Below are 25862 nucleotides of genomic sequence, written 5' to 3' on the forward strand. Positions count from 1 at the left end.
ATCTAAGAAATAAATGTCAATATCCAATTGATGTAACGTTCGATAAACGTGAAACATTCAATGCAGAATATTATTAATTGACAGCTTATTTTACGACTTTCATAGTGAGTGACCAGCCCACCAAAGTCTGCCGTATTTATTTTGTTTAATAAAAATTGCTCTTTTACATCTGGTATTCTCTTGATGTTTACGTCAAGTTTTCCACCGAGTACTGCCCTCAACACTTAATATAAAAAATGTTTTTTTCAACATTCTCAGCCACAACAGGATTATAACTACACAAGAAACATCCCAAGTAGCAATGAAAGCTGAATAGCAAGAGTATTTGCTGAATAATGGCTGATCAATGGTGTACAAGGCTGAACACCGTGACAGCTGAACAATAATTTGAAGAAAAGCTTATTAAACACTCTTATTCAGCAATATACTCAAAGCTGAATATTGAGTTGAACAAACTATTTTTCATCTACAGTTTTAACTTTTGTTCAGCCAACCTGAATGATATTGATTAAAGGTTATTTAAAGCTTTAATCAAATCAACATCCATTGTCGAAAAATTGTTCACCTGTATGTTGATAAAAATATACATACCGAAATATATGCCTACATTGGGTCGAACACTAAATTAATTATTATAAAACTGTTTCATCGAAAAACTAAATTTTCACATCCCGACATTTGTCGAAAAAAAAATCCTGAATCCGGCATCGATGTCTTTGTGTAACAACAAGATAGAACACTACACTCGATGACGCAGATTTCTCTGTAACATTTTTAATTAACTTTACGAAATCTAAATCATTACCAACTTGCGTTGACAACAATTGAATAGCAGAAATTGAAAATTACCGAGGATTCTATTTTGAAACAAAAATCACAACACACTTTGACAGCTAACTCAAGTGTTTTTGCATAGCGCTGTTATCACTTCTTCAGCCTCAATGCAGCCTTTAAAATAGCCCTTATTCAGACAAAACAATATGTTAGTCCCTTGCTGTTGATGATGTTCACACAGTCTCATGTGGAGCAGATGTCAAGGTAAGTGGTTATAAATCAGCGAATCCCAGTTCAAATCTCAATGGCACATATTTACAAATCTTCATCTTTAAATTCCAGCACTTTTCTACACTATGTGTTTGAAATTGTTAGTTGCGTTGATAAAACCCAAAACTATAAACCTGTAAATACTTTTTATTTATTTTTTGGTTAATTGTTGAATAATGGATGAATAAGCGATCGTTAAGCTTTCGAAGGTTGCCATCTGTTCTAAAAATAGAATTATGGTTATTGAAAGAGGCCTGAATAAGCGCATGCTAGACCTTTATTCAGCCTTCTATATAGCTTCAATTAAGCTTAAGGCTGAATAAAATCGCCAGAATTAGATGTTTAACAGCTGAACAACAGTGAATGCAGGCTATGAACAGCTTTTGTTCAAACAAAGGCTGAATTGAATTAGCTATAAAAGCGTTTGAGCAGCTTCAAATTGTTACCTGGGATGATTGTCATATGGTCGGTGTTCAGATAGACTTAACCAAGTGTTTTTAATGGTTTCAGGAAAACTTACCCCGTGCATTTGGTATAAGTATAATACAATATGTGCATTATTAGCTTATCTATTTGAAAAAAAAAACATCTGTTTCAAAATAGAATTGGAAATATTATAATTGATGGAGTCCTTGACTTATATGTATTTGCAAGGCCAAAATGTCATCTAGTCAGATCTGTTTCTCCATTGGTTCATCGATTGGTTCTCGCCGAAAACCAATCGATGAACCAATGGAGAATCAAGTTCGCGTCGATGGAACCATAGAAACCATTAGTCAGATCTGTCTGAACACCAACCATATGTAGCTAGTGTTCGACGATTAACAACTTCAAACAAATTCCGAATAAGTACTATTTAAGAATCAAATTCACTAGGACTTTCACTATCTGCAACCCTTAACTTCGTTCTTTTTTTTTTCGGGATTCATCATCAATCTGTATATTTACTTCTAAGTCGCGTTCGACTCAGTAACAAAAAAAAAAGCTGTTGCAGGTAACATCAAAGACTTAAAAATAAGACTTAAAGCTGATTAAGCTGACAAATACAATCAGGTGTAAGAATTATAGACCAGGAGCTTATTTTTGTTTTGTGAAATTACTAGGAATAAGAAGAGATGAGTTTCTGAGTTTACTGATCAATATTGCGTTTTGTCACATATACTCCTTGATTTTGCAGACCCATGACTTTACTGTAATCGATCGCAGTTCAGTAAAGAAGGGTTTCACTATTTCAAAAATGAACAACTAGGATAAGCTTGTAATGCCATTTACTCCACCCAAACGTATATGGTTACATGTAGATAAAGAAGCAGGTTCAGACGTGTTGGTGCTGAAGCAGTGCTAGATTGAGATGTGGATCAATTTGTTGAAGAGCCATATAACACTCAATACGTATGATAATATTGTTTCCCTTGTAGCAAAAACACGTGTTCTGGCTGCGAATATCTCCTTTTAAGAATAACGTAACCAGCTTAGGGAACCGAGAGCAAAGGGAAACGACATTTCTACACTCTTGCTTTATAAAGGCTTATCGGATTTCATAGATCCATTATTTCATTAACAACTTCGCCAAAACACCTCGCGATCCTTTATTGTACAACACTGAAAAGTGTTTCGAAAACCAAATCAGTTTTCAATAATAATGCAAAGAAAGCAACGATGAATGCAAGCATGCCTAATAGAAACATCACTGTTAATTTGCCATGTATAAAACGCTTATTCTTGGCTCCCTTAGCACATTTATTTGAGAACAGGAGTGAAAACTATTGAGCGAATAAAATAGGCAAACTTCAATGAGCTGGTCGTTTAGTGCGAATGCCGGAAAAAAGTTGCATCAATCAGGTGAAGCTCAGCGACCCCTGGGAAGACATCGGCGTATGATCATTCTGTTATTGACTTGAGCTTACCAGAGTAACCAAATCATTCAAAATTTGAAACAACCGGTAATACTAGCTCTCATTGACTATAAAAGTATTCAAATGACTTATCTGCTAACTATTATTGTGCTACATTTATTCTCAGATCCTTTTTTGAATAACAACATTGTTAATTATTGATTCATTTGGTTTACTTTTCAATTGGTTTAATATGGAAAACAACAATCAATGAAATTTAAACCAGTAAACTATGAAAAAAAGTTAAATCGAAGCCAAACACCAAATTTTCAAGAGCACGAATCCGGAAAACCAAACATCCGTTTAAGGTGAAAACCTAATCAACTAGTCATAAGCTGGTGGTGACCGATCGATTAAATCTTCAGCCCAAACAGATGTTCGGTCCTCAAGATTTGTGCTTTTGGAAATTTGAGGTTTGGCTTCGATTTAACTTATTTTATCATTCATCTTCACATTAAGGAGTGGATTAAGTTGAGCCAGTTGTAAATATTTCTAATTTTAACTACGGTAGCAATTGTATACTAGTTGCGAACAGTTTTGCCAACTTTTTGAGCATTTTTGTAAATTTTTTCAGTGCTATTGCAAAATTTTAATATGGATTATAATGAATTTTTAAGTAAAAAACTTCAAATTAAGATTTCTCGAGATTCCTCCTAAGGATTTTTTTAAAAATTGGCCCAGAGGTGCAGAATGACTTCAGGAATCGAGCCCTGTGCTCAGATTTGATGGACATTTTTTTTACATAATAACGGTCTGTCGGGGCACCGTGCTACTGGAAAAGGGTTGGCTCAAAGCTTTGAGCTTTGCTACCAACACAGCAAAAAATTACTTAAGTACTTTTCGATTGCAATTTTTCTGTACATTCAAATAATCACATAAAAAATTATTGTTTTCCTCTATTTCGATTTTTTTTTCAAAATCTGTAGTTTTTTTTTAAATCATAAAATTTTGGCCATAATTCTTCTATTTTGAAACAAATCAAATAAGTTGTCACCTAAATCATATCCAAAAATAAAAAAAAATCGAAACTGCGTTTCTGGAGAAAATCGATTTTAAAATTTTGTTTTTGAAATAACAAATAATCTGTAACTTTTTTTACCGTGCATATTTTTCTCCATAAGCAATACCTACAACTTTGTAAAAGACCTCAAATCGATCGGGCAAACCGTTTCGGGTTACAGTTTTTTTAAAGATTTGCTATGCATTTTCCGATACACCCTTCTCAAAAATAAGGCGAGGTTCAAAATGGCGGTCTGAAGGTGCAAAATGGCATTTTTGATCATAAAGAATCTGTATGCAAATTTTCAGGCGATTCAAAATATACAAAAATTAAATTAAAAAAAATCGTCATGTTCGGTGGAATTGCTCAATATACATCACACTTGCGTTGCATCTGTTATATAATTTAGAAATGTAGGTTGAAATACTGAGAACATGTTGTTATATTCACACAAAATCAATATTTACCTTAATTTTTCTTTATCTCCACTTGCAGATATCGATTCTGGAAAACCTGAAAAAATAAGAGAAATCAGTTGTTTTATTTGCATGAGAAATGCGCATAGCCATATATTTCTGTGTTCCAAAGAAATTCGGGGAAGTTTTCTTCCTGGGATAATGGTCTATTCGAACATTTGAAAACCGGGTGTTCGAAATTTGTGCGATAAGTTTTTGGGGAAATGTGATAGAATTACTGAAATAAATCAAAGAATACTACTAAGGATTTATTATAAAATTCATACTTGTTAGGCAATTACTATAGCATAACATGTGTTGAAACTATAATTTCTCAGAAGATTAAGAACGATTCCTTGTAGAATATCTAACATTACTCCAAAACACAATATGATCCCCTGAATTCGAATATTTTGTTAAAATTTTTTAACAGGTTACCTTGTTAGCTTGATTGTTTTCAGCAGCGTTGGATCACAGTTTCTGAAGCGGAAGAATAAATGAAAATATTATCAGCACATAGCCAAACCATAACATGTTTACGGAATCAGAAAATCAGTAACCGCAAAGCTGCTGATCAAAGAACGCGTTTCCTCGAACGTACATCGACCGAAACGCTTGTTAGCGAGAACGGAAACAAACAGAAAGGAGCCAGTAGGGGAAGACAGTGCAAAATGCCAACTTAAGCTATGCATTGCATTGTTGGAGGTAGTACGGTGAAACGATCCTTATTGCTTACATAGGAGAGAGCGGGTCATGACCATTTTATCCCATTAATGCATTTTGAATCACCTTGCCCTACCTAGCGTTCGAGAAGTAAGTGAAGAAAAGCCTGTGGCTGGCGTTGCTGACAATGCGTTGATCTAACCAGCTAACCATCCCTCAGCAACCAACCAGCGAAAAAGGGAAACGATTCGGTATTCCTTCGAAAGAGGAACAACGGTCCCATCACCGCGACGAAGTTTTCGAATTCCGAAAGGAGTGAACGGTTACCGTTGGTATTGGTGCCATGCTGCCTATAGGAACACACTTCGTCGCCATGTGACAAAGAAAGAAACGAGGCGAGAAAAACTGTTGATATTAGAAGACAAACAGTGACAAACAAACAGACCGGGATCGAATGCCACCACCACACACCGTTCTTGTACGGTAGGAGAGGCGTGCTTTTCAACTGTGCGTGCAGGGTGTCTGGCTGTGGGTTCGAGGATTGAGTGCAAAAGAATGAAGCGGATGCGTCGGAAATGTTGTCATTCGGAGGAACGCTTGTAAGCCTCTTTCTGATAGTGACTGATTTCCTCAAGCCTAGTATGGACGATCATATGGTGGACTATAACACCAATAGGTATATTAGCGGGTTTGAGACAGGTATGTTTTTACAAGCTTTGAATATGAGTCTGTTAATTACGTAACATTTATTTATTTTTCAGTAATACCAAAAAAATCTGCAACTATTGGTACAGCAACCCTATGTGTAGATAATCACAAACTTCCCTTGATGCTGTTCAGCTTGGCATACGTATTCACACAGAGCACGTAAGAAAATTGGTGTGGCTCTGGAATATTGTACCCCGTTAGGCATAGAGTACTATGTCAGATCTCATAAGGGGATATCTGGCCAATGACCACGATCAATACAAATTTTAAAATTTTGTATAGGCAAATGATAACAGTCCCTAATGAGGTCAGTCCTTAAATGCAAATTTCAGTGTGCTTCACATTCCAAAAACTTACTTATTCAATTGTAATACATATTGAACATTTTTTTTTCTTCTCTTTATTTTTTTCTTGTTCTTGGCATAACATCGTCACTAGAGCCTGCTTCTCAGCTTAGTGTTCAATGAGCATTTCCACAGTTGTAACCTGAGAGCTTTCTTTGTCAAAGTTGCCATTTTCGCATTCGTATATCGTGTCGCAAGTACAATGATACTCTATACTCAGGGAAGGTAAGGAAATTTCCCGGACCGACCGGGAATCGAACATAGACACCTTCAGCATTGCTTTGCTTTGTAACCGCGGACTCTAACCATTCGGCTAAGAAAGACAAAAGTAGAGCAAGCGGATTGTTCTTATGGCATCAAGCAACGAATAAAAGACAACGATTGGAAAGTCGGACCTTGGAACATGAGAATTTTGAATGAACCCGCTCCTGGCTCGTGAACGCAGCTATTCAGGAAATACGTTGGCTCAAACCGAAGAACGTGCATTCCGAGTCCCATCGCCAACATTTCATTCAAGTACCACATCTACTACATTGATGGCGATAGAGCAGAACGTAGAATTGGCTGCATAGTGATTGAGAAGCAGATAAAGTGAGTTATTCGGTGGCAATCGGTTTGCGACCGAATTTGTGTGTTGATAATGAAGTGCAAGTTTTTCAACTACAGCACAGCCGGATCAGCATATATGCCGATGATGACTCGATGACACGTAGGAGAGTTCTATGAGAGCTTAGATGAGGGCTACACTGAGAACATTGTAGCGGTTGGAAATACTGTGTCAGAGGAATAAATTAAATACACAACGCCACTTAATTTGTGCAGACTAAATTCGCATTTATTTCGAATATTTTGTTGATTAAATTTTACCGTGGAACCATTTGGATAGTAAAAATTACTATAACATGGTTAAAACTTGCAGCAGAATCGAACCGAGGATCTGGCGATTGTCAAGCGCGAACCAAAAACCGCACGGCTATCAACACGGTTGAATTGAGAAGGAACAAAACGCAAATTAAAACCGTTCATGATAGGACAATCGTGGTTGGAATATTAAATTTAAAAACTCGTTTATGGTTCTCATTACTTCAACGATCGTTTCAGTGTACGGAGAGTGACCAAAACAAGATGTCAATATAGTCATCGGTGACCCAAATGCGCTAATGGGAAAAGAAGACTTCTTCCGACTCGTCATTGGAACGGAAAGCCTCCATTACGTTACCAATAAGAATGGCCTGCGGCTTGTAACCTTCGCTGCTACGAGAGGAATGGCAGTCAACAGTACCTATTTCGCACGTATAGATATTCGCAAACATATTTGGCGACACCCGAGTGATGATGCCTGCTCCCAATAGACCATGTGCTGGTTGATAGGCGATCTCTCAGATGTCATGGATGTCAAGAACTTTCGAGGTCTTAATATCGACTCGGATCATAATCTCGGTACAGTGTTGTCGGGCACGGTTATGCAGCGTCAAGAGTTCAAGAACGAATAGAACGCTGCGCTTCAATATTCAACGTTTGTCAACGCTTGATTGGGTAGCTGCACAGTACAGCCAGCATCTAGGCGAGCAGTTGGGAAGTATCAAAGTTTCTGGAGATGTCAACGGAAACGGCCTTTGGGAACCTATCCACGAAGCTGTGACAACAACGGCGCACTCGTCAACGACGAAGACAAAACGACTGGTTTGATGAAGAGTGCCGAAAAGTGACATACGTGAAGAATGTTGCCAGAAGCTGTATGCCTGTGTTGACCTGTTGTCATTGTGTGGATTCTCGATACAAACCTTATTTTTCGCGGTTTTTGCGATCGAAACGTACGCGAATTAGTGCTTGCGGTGGTGGTGAAAATCGAAAACATTGGAAAAGTGAGTACCGTCTAGATTCGTAGTATCCGAATACTTTGAATCCCGGACACCGGCCTTAAATCACCCAAAACATATTTTTTCAACAGCTCTTATGCATGTAGAATGTAAGACATCTTAAATATAGATTTTAGGCAAAAAAATCGGAATTTGGTTTAAAAAAAACCCATGAAAAAGGCCAGTGTCCGGCTTTCGAAGCGTCCGGCAATTCGATGCAGCACGGTAGACCACGTGCTGTGAACGGCAAAAAAAAAATCACCGTCGGCTTGCTCCGTGCTTTGCTACGGCTGCTTCAGCTATTGGCACACTCGTGCTTGTTGCCCTGGACCTCAACGCAGCGCCAATTGCTCGCAGAACTTCCACGAGGAAGACTGCGGTGAGGCTTTTTTGTGCCGTAACTGCAAGGGTGACCATCGGCCATCAAATCGCCAGTGTCCGGTTTATAAAAGGGAAGTAGAAATGATAAAACTAAAAGTGAGCGAAACGTTGAGAATCCCCAAGGCTAGGAAACGCGTGGAACAGAAAGCAGGTAGCTACACTTTTCTTTTCAGTTCGGAAGTAGGGAAAGTGTAGTACGACAGGCTGAAGGAGTCATCCGGGACGTCTTACCTCAACCCGTTGATGACGAGTTCACGAGCCATCGATTATACCACGACATCACAAATTCAACTAGCATCAACATCAAACATCAGCATCGCATCCAACAACCACCTCGCCGATGATATTTACTACACAAAGTCTTTCTCCAGTACCGGCTGTTGCCGGTGTTTCTGGAAGCAGTCGTGTAGTAGTTTCGGCAATGGCTGGCCCTGTGGGGCAAAACGATCCATAGGTCAGTCTTTCTAATTCCCCAACACAAACGGTTTCTGCTGTGCCTGATAATCTTTAAGGGTACCGTAATTTCAGGTGAAATTGATCATTTTTCACGGTTCTTCTAGTCTCTTTTCTATAATGTTCACAATGCCAAACAACTAAATGTAGGATAACAAGTACGAAGGTGAGCCTCATCGACTTATGTATCGAAATTTTCTAACAAATATCATTTTAGTGTTAACAAATACCTCTAAAATAAAAAATCAGAGGATCTCATTTCGGGGTGAAATTGATCACTGGTCAATGCCATTATTGTTAGTTTTCAAAACAACTCTATATGATAAATTTGAGCTCCCTGAATCCGAATATGCTTGTAAAATTCTTAACCATGTTCAAATCCTTGCTTATAAATAGAAGTTCATAGGTGTTTGTCAATACTGCACCGTGCATGATTTGAAATTTTACGTTATTTTCATATTAATAAACATTCTTTAACTCAAAAAACTTCACAACACACAATTCGACAATAGTTACGACAAGCAACGTTCATTTACTGCAACTTACATTGATATTTGTGCTCCATTACGAATGAATAAAATCGTGTGATACGATGATCAATTTCACCCTTCTGATCAATTACACCCGATTTTACGGTACACCGCTTCATCTCCATCTCCCGGAGAAGGCCCTTCGAGAGTTCATCGTAGAAACATTGCACAAAGCACTTCCCCAATGCCGGCTGTTGTCAGTATTGGCAGAACAAGTTTAAGGTGATTATAAAACGAAGCCAAAATGTGAATTTTCAAGTGCACAAGACTGGAGATTCTGACAACAGTTCGCGTTGAAAACCAATCAAATTGCTTGCTTGCTGATGGTGATCAATGGGAAAAAAATTCAACGCGGAGCGCTGTTTGGTTCTCAAGTCTTGTGCTTTTGAAAATTTGAAGTGTGGCTTTGTTCTATAATCACCTTAAAGATTTCGACAGCAGCTGGTACTGGGAGACAAAGCGTCCCACAGGCAATTGACAGATTGATTTTTTCGCCGACAGTGGCTACCGCATACCCTTTTTCTCTCATAACAGACCCGCCGACCAGAAGAACATCAACTTCGTCATCCACCATACGATTAGCTACGGATAGTCGCTCAGACAGCTGCTTCACCCTGCAATGGAATATCCGTTGTCTTAGGGCCAACATCAGCGAGCTAAAGCTGCTCATCTCCGACCTCGAACCATGGGTCGTAGCCTTGAAGAAGACCAAGTTGAACCAGATTGTTGTTCTATCAGGCATCGTTGGTAGCAACTGTGATGTCTGCGTATATTCCGCCGGGCTCAACTCCGTGCCAGACCGCACTGGGTTCACCCATATTCTATCAGCTAGAAGCCCCGATTCTGCTCCAAGGAGATTCAAACGCTCATCACATCGCATGAGGATCGCAACAAATAAAACGCGCTTGGGCGATTCATAGCAGAAACAACGTTGACACAGCAAGTGGTCATCCTGATTGATGACTCAGCAACTCGCATCGACCCTGCTTCGGGCAACACTTCGGCGATCGATGTGACCAGCTGCTCGGTGAGTCTGGTTCGGAGGTTCACATGGCGGACCTTATCAGACATGCACAGCAGCGATTACTTCCCGATTGCGGTGTCCATATCCGGGTGGTCAGATCAGCAAACAACGCGACGAAAATGGCTCTACGACCAAGCTGACTGGCCGTTATATGCACGGATTACAGCTAATACTATCCGCCCAAAGATCGAAGGGGATGTAGGACGCTTCACCGAAAAAATGATTGCACCAGCGAATAAGTCCATCCCGCGGACAAGTGGCCGAATCGGGCCGAAAGCGGTACGGTACCATGGAGGAGCCCAGAGCAAAGGCGGCATTCCGTCGGCGATGAAAGTGCCTTCGATCGCTTCGACGTTTACAGCAGAGCACGACGACAGAACTGTGGCTCACAGTTAACCAACTGCGTACAAATCGGCAGAAACGCTCAGTTATCCTTTTTGAGTATAACTGAGTGTTTCTACCGATTTCACGAACAACCCGGAAGTAGTATCGAAAGAACTGGTGACGTACTATGGCGAAAGATCGGCGACGCCTTACTGCCTTCCATTTCAACGTTGATATTACCATAGCCAAACTTCTTTGGGCTCTCGACTAAGAGCGAGGAGCTTCGATAGGCACTGACATGATAGGATACCAGATGTTTACTTTGCGAATGTTCCTAGATAAGTTTCGGCAGTATAACTTGCAGACCCATGACGTGCTCATTGATTTCAAGGCGGCGTACGATTCTGTGAAAACAACTATGGCTATGGCAGAACATGGTTTTTCGGCGAAACTAGTTAGGCTGATATGTGCAACGCTGGCTGGTTCAAAATGAAGTGTTCGGAGTGCAGATGAGGTGTCAACCTCGTTTTTGTCGTTAGATGGAGTGAAGCAGAGAGACGTGCTTTCGAAATTAACGATCCAACATTGCACTAAAGGGTGCTATTGGGAGATCTGGCGTGCAAAGATACGGCACTATCATCACACTATCGTCACACATACTCCTTGGCTTTCCGGATGATATCGACCTTATTAAACTTTTGTGCCTCTGAAGAGGGAGACAGCGAAGATAGGCCTAACTGTAAGTTCTACAAAAAAGTACATGGTTACAGGTTAAGATAGCGGTTGGCTTGGTGGTGTGGGTGCTGAGGTAGTGTTTGTTGGGGATGTGTTTGAAGTTGTTGAAGAATTTGTCTACCTTGGAACACTTGTGACATGTGACAAAAAAGTTTCAAACGAAGTGAAAATACATGTTGCGGATGCGAATAGGACCTTTTACTGGCTACGTAACCAGCTTAGGTCACGGCACTTGTAAATTGAAACGAAATTCGCCTTGTATAAAACATTGCTTCTTCCGGTGGCTCTCTACGGGTCGTGGACGTTGAAAGAGGCAAATCGGTTAACCTTCGGTGGTATAACACTATTATGCCAATTTACCATTATGCCATATATCCTACACGCTTTTCGAGCTCATGCCAAACGGCTTTACGCCCTTTACTTTTACTACAGCAATGATTCATTAATGCTTACTGTTACTTATATTATCTCACACATTTGCGTGGATTGACGGATTTCCATCGTAATATTCTAGACAACGTTGGGCTTTAAGTTTTCTCCATATTTAAAATAATTAAAACTCAGCTCCCAGTGCAAGGACCTTTATTTCCCATTCACATCAAATACGCATCAAGGAGCATCAGTTCCTCCATTGTCGCCACGTCATCAGACCGGGAAAACGTAAAGTGTTTCTATTGCGGCGCATGTCCCATTCGTTCCATTTATTCTCATTATCACCGGTGCAAATCAGCGACACTAATAGGCTAATTATTCGATTAATTAGAGGTAATTATCAGCCAAACTCATCAAAATGCCACTCACTGTAGCCATTCATCGGCCCCGTGTGGTAAGTTGAAGGCGCACACACAGTGAGGCGTGACTTTGCGTGAACTCGACGCTTCAAACGGTGACATCTGTTCAACAGTGTTGTTGTTGATCCACGCTGGATGTTGCAAGGTGTGCCTTGAATTATTTATTACATTTAAACGCCTATGTAGTCGGGACTATTGCACTATGTCAATTAGATAACAGCTTTGACACGTAGAGAATGGATGCAAAGAACAAATAGATCATGTTACAACAAGGTCGATGATTATGGATCATTTTGTTTTGAATATAGAATGGACACCATTAAGAACGTCAAAAAATAACTAACAATGTGAAAACGGAGTTAAATATATCAGCTGAGTGACGAAGGATTTTTACGAAAAAAAGACACCGAGTTATGTGGATATAGACTTATGAAGTAGGGTAAATTGGTATAATGCGCCCCAACCGGGCAATACGCCCCAATTCATTTTCAAGGGATTGAGGCTTCTTTAAAACGTAAATATGATAACATATCTTAAATATCTGCGAAAAAAATGATGTTGCGCATATAAGATCTTTGGGAAGTACCGTACACCCCCGTTAATTTGAACGGTACCTCATGCAAACCATCGGGGCTCATTTTTAATTTGAACATCTAGTCACCCTAGAAACGTGTTTCTGGTCACCTCTTTCACTGTTTTGTTTTGATTCTGCGTTTCGTTCCACAGTGTTCCATCTCTTTTCACTCCGTTCCATGAGCTGAATGACGTTTGAACCATTTTTTATCTGAACGATGTGCAAATTAGCGGGGTACAGATTAAACAATGTTCAGATTAAATGTGGTCAAACCAACGAGGGTACCCGGCATAAACAATTAATGGAAAAACCAAAAATATCGAAAGTCAGCTTTTTGACGTACAATTTTGGGTCCGATAGGCAAGCCTCGATGTAAATGAAGCCCATCCTCTACTATTGTACTTATTACAAAAACTTTTACCGGAAGACGACTGCTAATGGACCCCTTTAAGTTTAGCAAATAGTGGAATTCGCCTTGGAAACATTTCTACAACGCTGCGGAACTTTTTCTACGGGAGGGGCATATTGCCCGGTTTGTTTTAAAACGTCAAAATTTTGACCATTTACAGATAACGTCTTGTACTCTTTTAAGAAGCTACCTGGCATGAGAAAGTTGCATGCAGAGCATGACCAACTAAGTAAATAATACTTTGACACCAAAAACCACAGAAGTCATGCATTTGCCAATGCGTATTATACCTGTTTACCCTACATGGATGTTTGGAAAATTGAAGGGACCTTAACATCCATCAAGCCATGCACTGCCCATAAAAGCATAACTGTCCCATATTGATTTTCGAACCAACACTTTTTTCATTGCAACATTCATGTTTTAGTATGACATTTAGCATGTAAATATAAATTTACCCACTTTGTTTGAAAATGTTGTGGAAAAATATGAAGTCAGTGTAGCTCATATTGAAAAATAAAGGCATAACAGTCTCCATTTGAACTTTGAACCCCAACAGCAGCTGCAAACGAGATAATGGATAATCTGTACAGCTATGCCTAATGAATATGGCACGAGGGAATGCACTAGAAAATTATGAACTTTTGTATGAAAAGGCAAATTTCAAACTTTGAGCGTCATTTTCTCAATGCTACTTTTTCCATATAAAACAGTTATGTCTTTATGGGAAGTGCATATCCCACCCACACAACCAGAATGTACATATAACGAAATCACCTTTTGCGTTATACGCTGCTTATATGCGCAAAGTTTCACGTATAAGCTGTTGCAAAGAGGCCTTATACGTACAAAAGTGGAGGCGATATACGTGCATATTTTATATGATGAAAAGCAGTATGCAATGCGAGTGGGCATATTTTATTGCGAACTAATCTGTACTCTTATACGGCTAAATTTGTAACAACAAAATTGATTTGACAGCTGCTACGGATTGATCCGACTTACTCTGTATGTGTATGCGAGACGAAACAAAATGTACATATGAACCCATAAAAAAGCATTTTATGCGACGAAACTCGTCGGTCAAACGATTTCGCACACCATGTAGTACAGGTGTGATGCAATTTGTACTAATAAACGACTTTGTTCGTAAACTGTTATGCGACTTCTGGTTGTCTGGGCAGACACCATTAGAGAGAAAATCCCGAACATTTTTCGATAAAGTTTTAAGACATTAGTAGCACGAAGTCTTGAACAAATAAATAGGAAACCTCCCTAAAACATTACCTAAAGTTAAACGTGGTGAAATCCAGGAGAACAAATGCTTATGAAAAGTTCAATATGAATCTTAAACATAAAACTAACAAAAATATACTAGACATGCTAATATATATCTGAAAGCTACAATGTAGCTTACAGCTACAATGTAGCGACAGCTTACATCTAGAAGCTTTGTTGAAGATATTACTTTCCCCAATCCATTATTTCTCATCACTCCCAAAACGATATTGGAATGCATTAGCCAACTTTTACTCCCAAATTAGTCATTAGTATCATTTCATCTACATTCAGAAACGGTAAGGCCAATGCAGCATCTTCTGCTGACCGAACGAGGAGATCGCTGAATAGATATTATTGATGCAATAATCGTTAAGCATCCCACTTTCCCAGTTCTAATTCCAACTACCGATATTTTTGGCTAAGCCGCACAATAAACATCGTACATATCGGCTTCCGGATGCCTTAGTCCTGAAGTTGTCATTTAGACATCATGTCGTATCGGCATAATTATCCTCCGGTAACAATAGGAAGCCTTCTACTCTCTTAGCCCACTTTCTCTCACTTTGTGAAACGATAATAATCAGTATTTATAGGCATTGTTATACGGCTTTATGATGGTTTCCTATTTACTGCCTCACCCATGATGTGGTTTTCCGCCTTTCTTATATTGGATTTTACTTTTACTGTTCAGAGTGGGAATGGCCACTACTGCTTGATTTGCCATTTGTCGAGTGGTTTAACTTCCGATTAGAAATCGAATCGAAATCGAATCGAAATCGAATCGAAATCGAATCGAAATCGAATCGAAATCGAATCGAAATCGAATCGAAATCGAATCGAAATCGAATCGAAATCGAATCGAAATCGAATCGAAATCGAATCGAAATCGAATCGAAATCGAATCGAAATCGAATCGAAATCGAATCGAAATCGAATCGAAATCGAATCGAAATCGAATCGAAATCGAATCGAAATCGAATCGAAATCGAATCGAAATCGAATCGAAATCGAATCGAAATCGAATCGAAATCGAATCGAAATCGAATCGAAATCGAATCGAATCGAATCGAAATCGAATCGAAATCGAATCGAAATCGAATCGAAATCGAATCGAATCGAATCGAATCGAAATCGAATCGAAATCGAATCGAAATCGAATCGAAATCGAATCGAAATCGAATCGAAATCGAATCGAAATCGAATCGAAATCGAATCGAAATCGAATCGAAATCGAATCGAAATCGAATCGAAATCGAATCGAAATCGAATCGAAATCGAATCGAAATCGAATCGAAATCGAATCGAAATCGAATCGAAATCGAATCGAAATCGAATCGAAATCGAATCGAAATCGAATCGAAATCGAATCGAAATCGAATCGAAATCGAATCGAAATCGAATCGAAATCGAATCGAAATCGAATCGAAATCGAATCGAAATCGAATCATCGAATCGAAATCGAATCGAAATCGAATCGAAATCGAATCGAAATCGAATCGAAATCGAATCGAAATCGAATCGAAATCGAATCGAAATCGAATCGAAATCGAATCGAAATCGAATCGAAATCGAATCGAAATCGAATCGAAATCGAATCGAAATCGAATCGAAATCGAATCGAAATCGAATCGAAATCGAATCGAAATCGAATCGAAATCGAATCGAAATCGAATCGAAATCGAATCGAAATCGAATCGAAATCGAATCGAAATCGAATCGAAATCGAATCGAAATCGAATCGAAATCGAATCGAATCGAATCGAAATCGAATCGAAATCGAATCGAAATCGAATCGAAATCGAATCGAAATCGAATCGAAATCGAATCGAAATCGAATCGAAATCGAATCGAAATCGAATCGAAATCGAATCGAAATCGAATCGAAATCGAATCGAAAATCGAATGAATCGAAATCGAATCGAAATCGAATCGAAATCGAATCGAAATCGAATCGAAATCGAATCGAAATCGAATCGAAATCGAATCGAAATCGAATCGAAATCGAATCGAAATCGAATCGAAATCGAATCGAAATCGAATCGAAATCGAATCGAAATCGAATCGAAATCGAATCGAAATCGAATCGAAATCGAATCGAAATCGAATCGAAATCGAATCGAAATCGAATCGAAATCGAATCGAAATCGAATCGAAATCGAATCGAAATCGAATCGAAATCGAATCGAAATCGAATCGAAATCGAATCGAAATCGAATCGAAATCGAATCGAAATCGAATCGAAATCGAATCGAAATCGAATCGAAATCGAATCGAAATCGAATCGAAATCGAATCGAAATCGAATCGAAATCGAATCGAAATCGAATCGAAATCGAATCGAAATCGAATCGAAATCGAATCGAAATCGAATCGAATCGAAATCGAATCGAAATCGAATCGAAATCGAATCGAATCGAATCGAAATCGAATCGAATCGAATCGAAATCGAATCGAATCGAATCGAAATCGAATCGAAATCGAATCGAAATCGAATCGAAATCGAATCGAAATCGAATCGAAATCGAATCGAAATCGAATCGAAATCGAATCGAAATCGAATCGAAATCGAATCGAAATCGAATCGAAATCGAATCGAAATCGAATCGAAATCGAATCGAAATCGAATCGAAATCGAATCGAAATCGAATCGAAATCGAATCGAAATCGAATCGAAATCGAATCGAAATCGAATCGAATCGAAATCGAATCGAAATCGAATCGAAATCGAATCGAAATCGAATCGAAATCGAATCGAAATCGAATCGAAATCGAATCGAAATCGAATCGAAATCGAATCGAAATCGAATCGAAATCGAATCGAAATCGAATCGAAATCGAATCGAAATCGAATCGAAATCGAATCGAATCGAAATCGAATCGAAATCGTATTGAAAGCTCTCGTGATGTAAAATCTACTGTTAATTAGTATTTAAGTATAAGTTATCAGGCTTTAAGCCAAAAATGTTCACCTTGTGTTTAGTACAATAACAATATCATTATCCAAGGGTTTTAACCTTTTTCATAATCCGTAAATTCAAACACCAACCTAGTCCACCTGGCGGCCCCAAGATGACGATGGATCAACACATTTACACTTAAAATGAATGAAGAAAAAATGCCTTGAACCTTACGCCGAGGCTTTTTAGTACGGTTTGCTTTGAAAGCCACAAAAGGCTTCTGACGTTCTTTTTCTCTCGTTTCGCACTCTGAATCGTGAAAGCAAGTAAGGTTAAAGCAATTTGCTAAAGATTTTCATAGAACGGAAGCTCAACGTCTACACTAGATGAAATTATGTTTCTTCAAGAATATTTTATAAAATTGTTTTACTTTCTTCTCTGGTGTCTGCCACTTCTACTTCCTTCTTAATAAGATACAAAACATAAAATATCAGTTTCTACAATTCGACCTTACTGCAACGATGTACATGGTTATCCAATTTGGGTACGATTTAAAGAAACGAAAATCAAAAAGCTGGATAAATTGAAGCACCTCGCAAACGGCTCACAAAAAATTACTTTTACGACGTAGATTGGGAAACTTTTACGCTGAGTAAGCAAAGATCCTAGAGCAAAATGAGTATGCAAGAAAAACAAGGCTTCCACTTCCTTCTTGTTTTGCATACGAAACAATAAAACAGATGGAACATTGTTGAAGCTGAGTTTGAGATCATAATTTTATTTAAAGTTGTTTCCGTACTTTAAGTGTGAGTAGAAATTTCAAAATTGAGCAGATTTAAGAGAATTATTTGTGTACGAGTTGGTATGTATTCACTGTGGCTTTCAAAGAAAACGTTTCTGTAAATTCCTTTTCTTCTGTGTCTCTTTTTTCCTTTCATATTTAGCTATTGTCTATCGCCTGCAGGTATACCACCCACCTGCAACTTGTATGCGAGTTATGTCATATTGCTTGCAAGGCATTACAGATAGAATGACAGACAGTCATAATGATAACTCTTAAAGTAAACATAAAACGGTTCCAAGAACCCAGAAATCATCAAATGCACTTCTAAAAGCCACAATGTAGCGGGTTTTCTGATTTAAGTAATTTGTCTTATCTAATAAATTTAGTGAAAAACTAAATATCCTCTATTTCTAGACTTTGATGTTTAAAATTTACGATGAACTGCGGCCACGATTGCGAAATATTTTGCGCCGACATAAATTAGGTTTGTCCAAGCGAAGCACAGTCCAACACTAAATTATACCGTGTAATCAAATTTAATTAGAGAGTTTTCCCTGGTGGGCTTCTCCGAAAGCTGAATTCAATGTGTTTTACGGATGACATGTGCGACGGTTGATTTGATTGGCGGTGTGCCTCTCTCTGACCTCGGGGTTGTAGAGCAAACAAAGCCAACGGGCCCAAAATTTAGAACTGCCTTCGCAGTCACAGTCGATGCAATGCAAGGGCTACCGAGAGAGTTTGTGTCTGAAATTAATTATGCGAAGCGCGTGCGGTCCTCGACCACAGTTTGAACAAGAATTACTGGTTATGATATTTGATGCCTTTGCAAAGTTTGATCGATGATGTCAACGGGCAGCACAATGTAGTGGATAAACTTGTTAAAATATTTTGAACTACAGAACCCAAATTAATGAAGATTTTGAAGAATTTTCTACAATGGCATGTTGAATAATAGTAACGTAATTTGAGTATAGATGCAATAACATATAAGAGTAAGTCATAACCTGACAAATTTAGTGTTGCCACAGTTTATCCACATCTCAGCATTGAAAGAACATGAAAAGAAGAGATCGAAAAACAACAGCTTCTTTTTTTTCTAAACTTTCAAAACTACCGGGAGCTCAACTTCAGCAAATTTCTAAGAACCGACTTAGTGCTATCGGTACCAAGAGTGGGATCATGGTACAAAATATTGCCGCATGGATGCTAAATGTATGATTTGTAGAGATTCTTCTCACGTTAAGGAGGCCTGTTCTGTGAAATGATTACCAAAAAGTTTGCGGGGCAACTATGAGCCTAACTTTTTGCGTGACAGTGCATTGAAAAGGCAAATAAGCATGGTGATGGTATTTTTTTTTTGCTAATAGGTCTCATTTGCCAACCAGCGCTATCTTGGTATCAAATCACAGGGCATGTAATAATAGTAGCATGTCCGAAAGAACTTGAAACTATTGAGAACCAGAGCTACAGCTCCAACGCCCTGAAAAAGGTGGATGATTGTGTTGGCTATGACCGTGGTCATCATGTAATGTACAAACGGACAATGCTGTATCGTGTCAGCACCGAGCAGGCAATCCCTCTGGCACGATGTAGGTAGCGCAATCCTGGTTAGGTGGCCTATCAAAGACTCTTCACCAACCAAGAAAAGCGGAAGTAGATCAAACGGATTGATTTTACGGCAACGATCGAAAAGTCGAATCTTGTAACGAGAGATTGAAAACTTTGAATGAACCGAAGCGTGTTGAGCTCCTGTGAACTGTGGAATGTCGGCGTGAACTTGACTGCTATCCGGGAAATACGCTGGCCCACAACCGGAGAACGTGAATTTCGAGCGGTGGATACCATCGCTAACACTTCATTCATGTATACCACATCTACTACAGCGGGGGCCACAGAACAGGACGGGGAGTTGGCTTCATAGTGATTGGGAAGCAGATTAAGCGAGTTATTTGGTGAAAGCCGGTAAGCGACCGAATCTGTGTGTTTAGAATAAAGGGAAAGGTCCTCAACAGCTAATCAGCATATATACGCCTATAAACGATAAGCCCGATGACATGGATGATGAGTTCTATGAGAGGGTAGATAAGACCTACGGAGAGTGCACAGAACAAGATGTCAAGATAGTAATCGGCAACGCAAATTCGCAGATCTGGAAAGAAGACTTCTTCCGACCCATCAATAGAGCTGAAAGCCTCCTTTAACCCAGACAACCAGAAGTCGCATAGCAGTATGCGAACAAAGTCGTTTATTTGTACAAACTGCATCAGTTCCGCACTACATGGTGTATCAAATCGTTTGATTCATGAGTTTCCTCGCATAAAATGTTGTTTTATGAGCTAATACGTACATTCCGTTTCGTCCCGTATAGTTTTACAGAGTAAATCGGATCAATCCGTAGCAGCTGTCAAATAAACTTTGTTATCATAAATTAAGTCGCATAAGAGTACAGACTAATTCGCAAGAAAATCTACGCACTCGCACTGCATGTTATGTTTAATCATATAAAATATGTACATATATCGCCTCCCACGGTGTCTTCGTGGAGTAACTTTATTACAAAAAAATAGGTAAGTCTGAAATTTCGAACTAAAAACAATTAGACTTTGCTCTTTCATTTGCGACCAAAATCAAAATAATCGGTCGGGGGGTCCAGAACATTTTTTTATTTTGTGTGAAGTATTCATGGATATGTTTTTTTTTGTACCGAAACACATTGCGTTGAACATAGATACGAGACAAACTGCAAGATCAAACCATTTGAACACCTTGGCTTGGAAGGTAAAGTTATTTTTGCTCAAAAGAGCTGTAATAAGCATATATGACATATGATATACGCATAATTGCAAAACTGTCTCAAACATCATTTTAGTTATTGTCCACGAAAAACCTTGAAAATCGTACTTAAATTGGTCATAATGATGTAAGAAGTTATTAGGAAATATTTTTAATAGGTGAAGACGCATCGATATCAAACCTCGAATTTTCAAGAGCTTGTTTGTATGTTTGTACCTTGAGAACCTGACAATCTTTTGCGTTGAACATTTTATTGATTAGTCGCCACCAGCGAGTGACCAGTGAGTTACCGATTGTCTGCTTCTCTAGACATGTGCTTTTGAAAATTCGAGGTTTGGCTTCTATGTATATTCACCTTTAAAACCATTGATAACCGAGTGTGTAGCTCGTTGTTATTAAGCAGATAAACGGACCAAAATAAAAACTGTCACCGCTGGGAGACAGAGGAGGATCTTCTCTTCGTCGTAGCATTGTGAAATAAAGTGTAAATCCATTCGTTTGCTCAGTAATGACAAGCTATGGCTTTTAGGACGAGATTAAATTATGCGAGATTTCTCTTTTTACTCGTAAGATACAAAAGTGACTTATCCGCCTTTCAAACAACACAATTTCAGTAATTCGAATTAACTAGTAGAGGGCTTCGCATGTGATAAACCTTGTTATAAGGCATGTTATATACTTGCCCTATGGTGCTGAAAAATACGCTAATTTGGATGGTATTTGAGAAGTTTCAAATCTTTTATTTTTTATGTTATTTTCTTAATGGCACAGTGCTTATGAAAAGATCAGAAACTAATATCCTGAGGTTAAAATGGGTTTCAGATTTTTGTACTTGTTTGCAGTACTATAACCCCATATTAACCCCTCTACCGACAGCTTCATTTTTTCAAAATATTCAAATCGCGATAACTTTTTTGTTTCTCAATATTTTTGAAAAAAATTTCCACAACTTCTCAAAAAACTCTCTTATTTTCAGAATCTGTATCGGTTTTGAGCATTGGTCATCTATATTCGGAGATATTCCAAAATTCCTTGGGGGACCGACGCATAGCCATAACTCTCGTAATTATCTCTGGCTACACATTTTTTCTCATATTCGGTTATTCGCTTTTCAAAACTAAACTTTGGTGAGAGTCTATTGTGAAGAAATTAAACAAATCGGTGTAACTGTTTTTGAGCAATGAGCTTTTATGTTTTTGGTACCACTCTAGCCGTAACGAGATCTTGAAAACTTCTTAAAACATCATATTGAAATTTTATATGGGAACATCGAAATATTTTCAAAACCAGTTGACCAATGGTCAATACCGACATAGATTCCAAAAGTAGAAGAGTTTTTTGAGAAGAAAAAATGGTGGAAAAATATAGAGAAACAAAAAAGTTATCGCGATTCAAATATATTTTTGAGCTGAAAAAATGAAGCTGACGGTAGAGGGGTTAAGCTAAATAATAGCAAACAAACTCATGAATATCTCTTCTGCTATCTGTCGAATTGAATTTCTCTCTTCAGCAAATTTCTTTATTGTGGTTTGAAGAATGAGCTTTTACAATGGGATAATAAGTTTGTACTTACATTACAGTACAAGCGTGTTTGGAAAATACCTCAAAATTTCTTCAGAATAATTTCCATATATATCATAAGCGGAAGGTCATGGATTCAATTCCCAGCCCCTCCAAAAAAATAACCCGTCCAGCCACCAGAAGACGCCGCACGGAGGACCGTGCTTAGGGGAGCACATCCATCCTCAGTATCTGTCAGTATCAGATGGTGACTGAGACAAACTGACCCACTTCGCAGGCAGCTAGCCTCAAACGACTCAGGAACACGGCAAAACGAACCACCGCAAGAGCAATTGACTATGGCTTATGGAAATCGATTGCACCAACAGCAGAACAATCTCCTACCTGCTCGGTGTGAGAGCAAAAAGAGCAGAAGAGAGTGAAAGCAGATGTAAATATAGATTAGCTAAAAATAGAACTGTATCGGTAAGGAAGATACAGATAAAACTGATTCCGGCACAGTAGTGGCCACGAGCACGGAGTGCCTTTAAAAAAAAATCCATATAAACCTACATTGTCTTTGGGCCACCTTAAATCACCACCTAGAAAGCTGCGAATTTCACAGAACACTATTTTTATAGAAAGGATAGTAAGGAACATATGTGAGATTGAATTCTCAAACATTTTTTAATTTTGAACCGCTCTAATGTACATAAACACATAGATAGGCAAATTCAAACATATGTGCAAGTATCTCGAAATCAAACAAACAAAAAATGCTCTGGACCCCCCGATCGATTATTTTGGTTTTTGCAGCAAATGAACGCGAGAAACCTAGACTTTATTGTGGAGAAGTTTCAGACTAACCTATTTTTTTGTAATAAACTTGTTCTACGAAACACACCGTGCCTCAACTTTTGTACGTATAAGGCCTTTTCTCGACATCTTATACGTGAAACTTTGCACATATAAGCATCGCATAACGCAAAAGGTGATTTGGTTATACGTACATTCTGGTTGTCTGGGAAGTTATCAATGATAATGGCTTTCACTGCTGCTAAAAGGATGGCAATCAGCAGTACCTACTTCGCATGCAGGAATATCCACAGACACACCTGGCAATATCTGCTCCCTAATGAACCACGTGCTGGATGATGAGTGACATTTCTCAGATGTCATAGAAGGCAGACTTTTCGAGGCCCTAATGTCGACTCGGATCATTATCTTGTTATTCGGGTGTGGTTATCCAGCGTCGCTAGTTCCAGAACTAACAAAATACTGCGCTTCAATATCTAATGTTTGAGTGTGACTGATATGGTAGCTGCACAGTAGCCCTGGCAGTTAGACGGCCAGTTGGAAAGAATCAACGTTTCTGGAGATGTCAACAGCCTGTGTGATCCTGTCCACAAAGCTGTGACAACAACGGCGCCGCAAGTGATTCGCACTCGTCAACGAAGAAGATGAAACGATTGGTTCGATAAAAAGTGACAGACATGAAGAATGTCGTCAGAAGCCCCAGTATGCTTTTGACCGGTACTGGACACAACATAGAGTGGTACAGGACAGCGAGAGCAGAAAAAAAGCGAATCCACCGCAAAAAAACCGCAGAGAGCGTGATAGATAAAGCTCAAGAATTTTTGAATGGAAAAAAATAGAAATGTCCAGACAATAAAAATGTACGTATAACGAAATCACCTGGAGGCTATGTATGTGCAACATTTCACTTATAAGATGTTGCGAAAAGGCCTTCTACGTACAAAAGTGGAGGCAATATGAGTGCATATATTATGTGATGCATAAGAACATACAATGCGAGTGTATAAATATTCCACCGAACTAACCTGTGATCTTATGCGACTTAACTTATGTTAACAAATGTCGATTTGACAGCTGCTACGGATTGATTCGACTTACTTTGTACGAGTGTACGGGACGAAGCAAAATGTACAAATGAACTCAGAAAAGAAGTGTTTTATGCGAGGAAGCTTATCAATCTGACGAGTTTATCAACGGTGTTTTGCGAGTTTGATGTAATTAGTATGAATGAACGAGTTGTAACATGAACTTTCATTCGATTTCTGGTTGTCTGGGGTAGCGAGAAACAGGATGAACATTGAAAATGACGACCAAGCTGTAGACCACTGACCATTTAAGAGTCAATCAGCGAACTGAAAACCTGCTGTTAAGGACGAGATCTCAGTCCAGCTTCTCAAGCACGGAAATGAGCAACCTTACCAGTCGGTCCACCGAATACTTTTGAAGGTAGTGGAGGAAGAAGAAATGCCCACTAGTTGGTTGGATGGCCTCATACGCCCGATCCACAAAAAAAAAAAGACTGGAGTGTGCCACAGACGAATCACCGTGCAAAATTTGGCGTACATAATTCTGTCGCGCATTCTGTTTAACAGAATGATACTGCTCGAAGTGCCATTCGTCGGCGAATGAAAAGCTGGTTTTCACTCGAAAATAGACCAGATGATTACCTTGCAAATGAATCTAGATAAATTCCGGGAATAAAATTTTCAGACTCACCATCTGTTTATTTATTCAAGGCCGCGTGCGATTCAGTGAGAAGAAAAGAGGTGGGGCAGATAATGTCTGAACATGGTTTTCCGGCGACACTATCTAGGCTGAAACGTGCAACGCTGGATGGTTGGAGATCAAGTGTTCGTATTGCAGACTAGGTGTCAACCTCGTTTGTGACGTTAGACGGATTGAAGCGGGTAAACGCACCCTCGAATTTATTATTCAACATTGCACTCGAGGGTGCTATTATCTGACGTGCAGAGAAATGGTACTATCATCGCACGGTCGTACATGTTCCTTGGCTTTACGGAAGATATCGACCTTATTGGAATCGATCGCAGGTCAGTGGAGGAGACCTTCATGCCTCTGAAGAGGAAAACAGCGAGTATAGGTTTGACCATTAATTGTACCATAACGAAGTACATGGTTGCAAGTAGATATATAGTTGGGCTTGGTGCTAAGATAGTGCTTAATGACGATGTGTTTCAACTTGTTGATAAATTCGTTCACCTTGGAACACTTTTGACATTTGATAACGACGTTTCCCACGAAGTGAAAAGACGTTTTGCGGCTGTAAATAGGACCTTTTACGGACTACGTAACCAGCATAGGATCCACAACTTGCAAGCGGCAACAAAATTCGCTCTGTATCAAACAATGATTCTTCCTATGGATACAAAGCAGTTTGAAACCGCGGAACACCTTAACTTGTCAATTTCTGTTACCAAAAGATCTTTTCCTTGGCCTGCGTATCCTTTTTATATCCCTTAGGATGATGCAGCCCATCAGTGGAACATTTCCCGGGAGGGATTTGTATTCGCACAGTTGGTATTGTTCGCCATGTGCAGTGCAGTGCATATATGGTTGGGAAGGATTTTGATGGTGGGATACCA

At 39.0% G+C, this 25862-nt stretch overlaps 1 protein-coding gene across 1 annotated transcript in view; it reads right to left on the bottom strand.

Annotated features, from left to right (window-relative positions):
• Positions 1–25862, bottom strand: part of LOC5575881 (irregular chiasm C-roughest protein) — a 520731-nt gene that overhangs the window by 341317 nt on the left and 153552 nt on the right. Inside the window, 1 exon segment of the mRNA XM_021847997.1 lies at positions 4407–4452. The gene's annotated coding sequence lies outside the window, so the exon portion shown is untranslated.

Source organism: Aedes aegypti, chromosome 1 (genome assembly GCF_002204515.2).
Source record: "Aedes aegypti strain LVP_AGWG chromosome 1, AaegL5.0 Primary Assembly, whole genome shotgun sequence".
NCBI classification, from domain to species: Eukaryota; Metazoa; Arthropoda; class Insecta; order Diptera; family Culicidae; genus Aedes; species Aedes aegypti.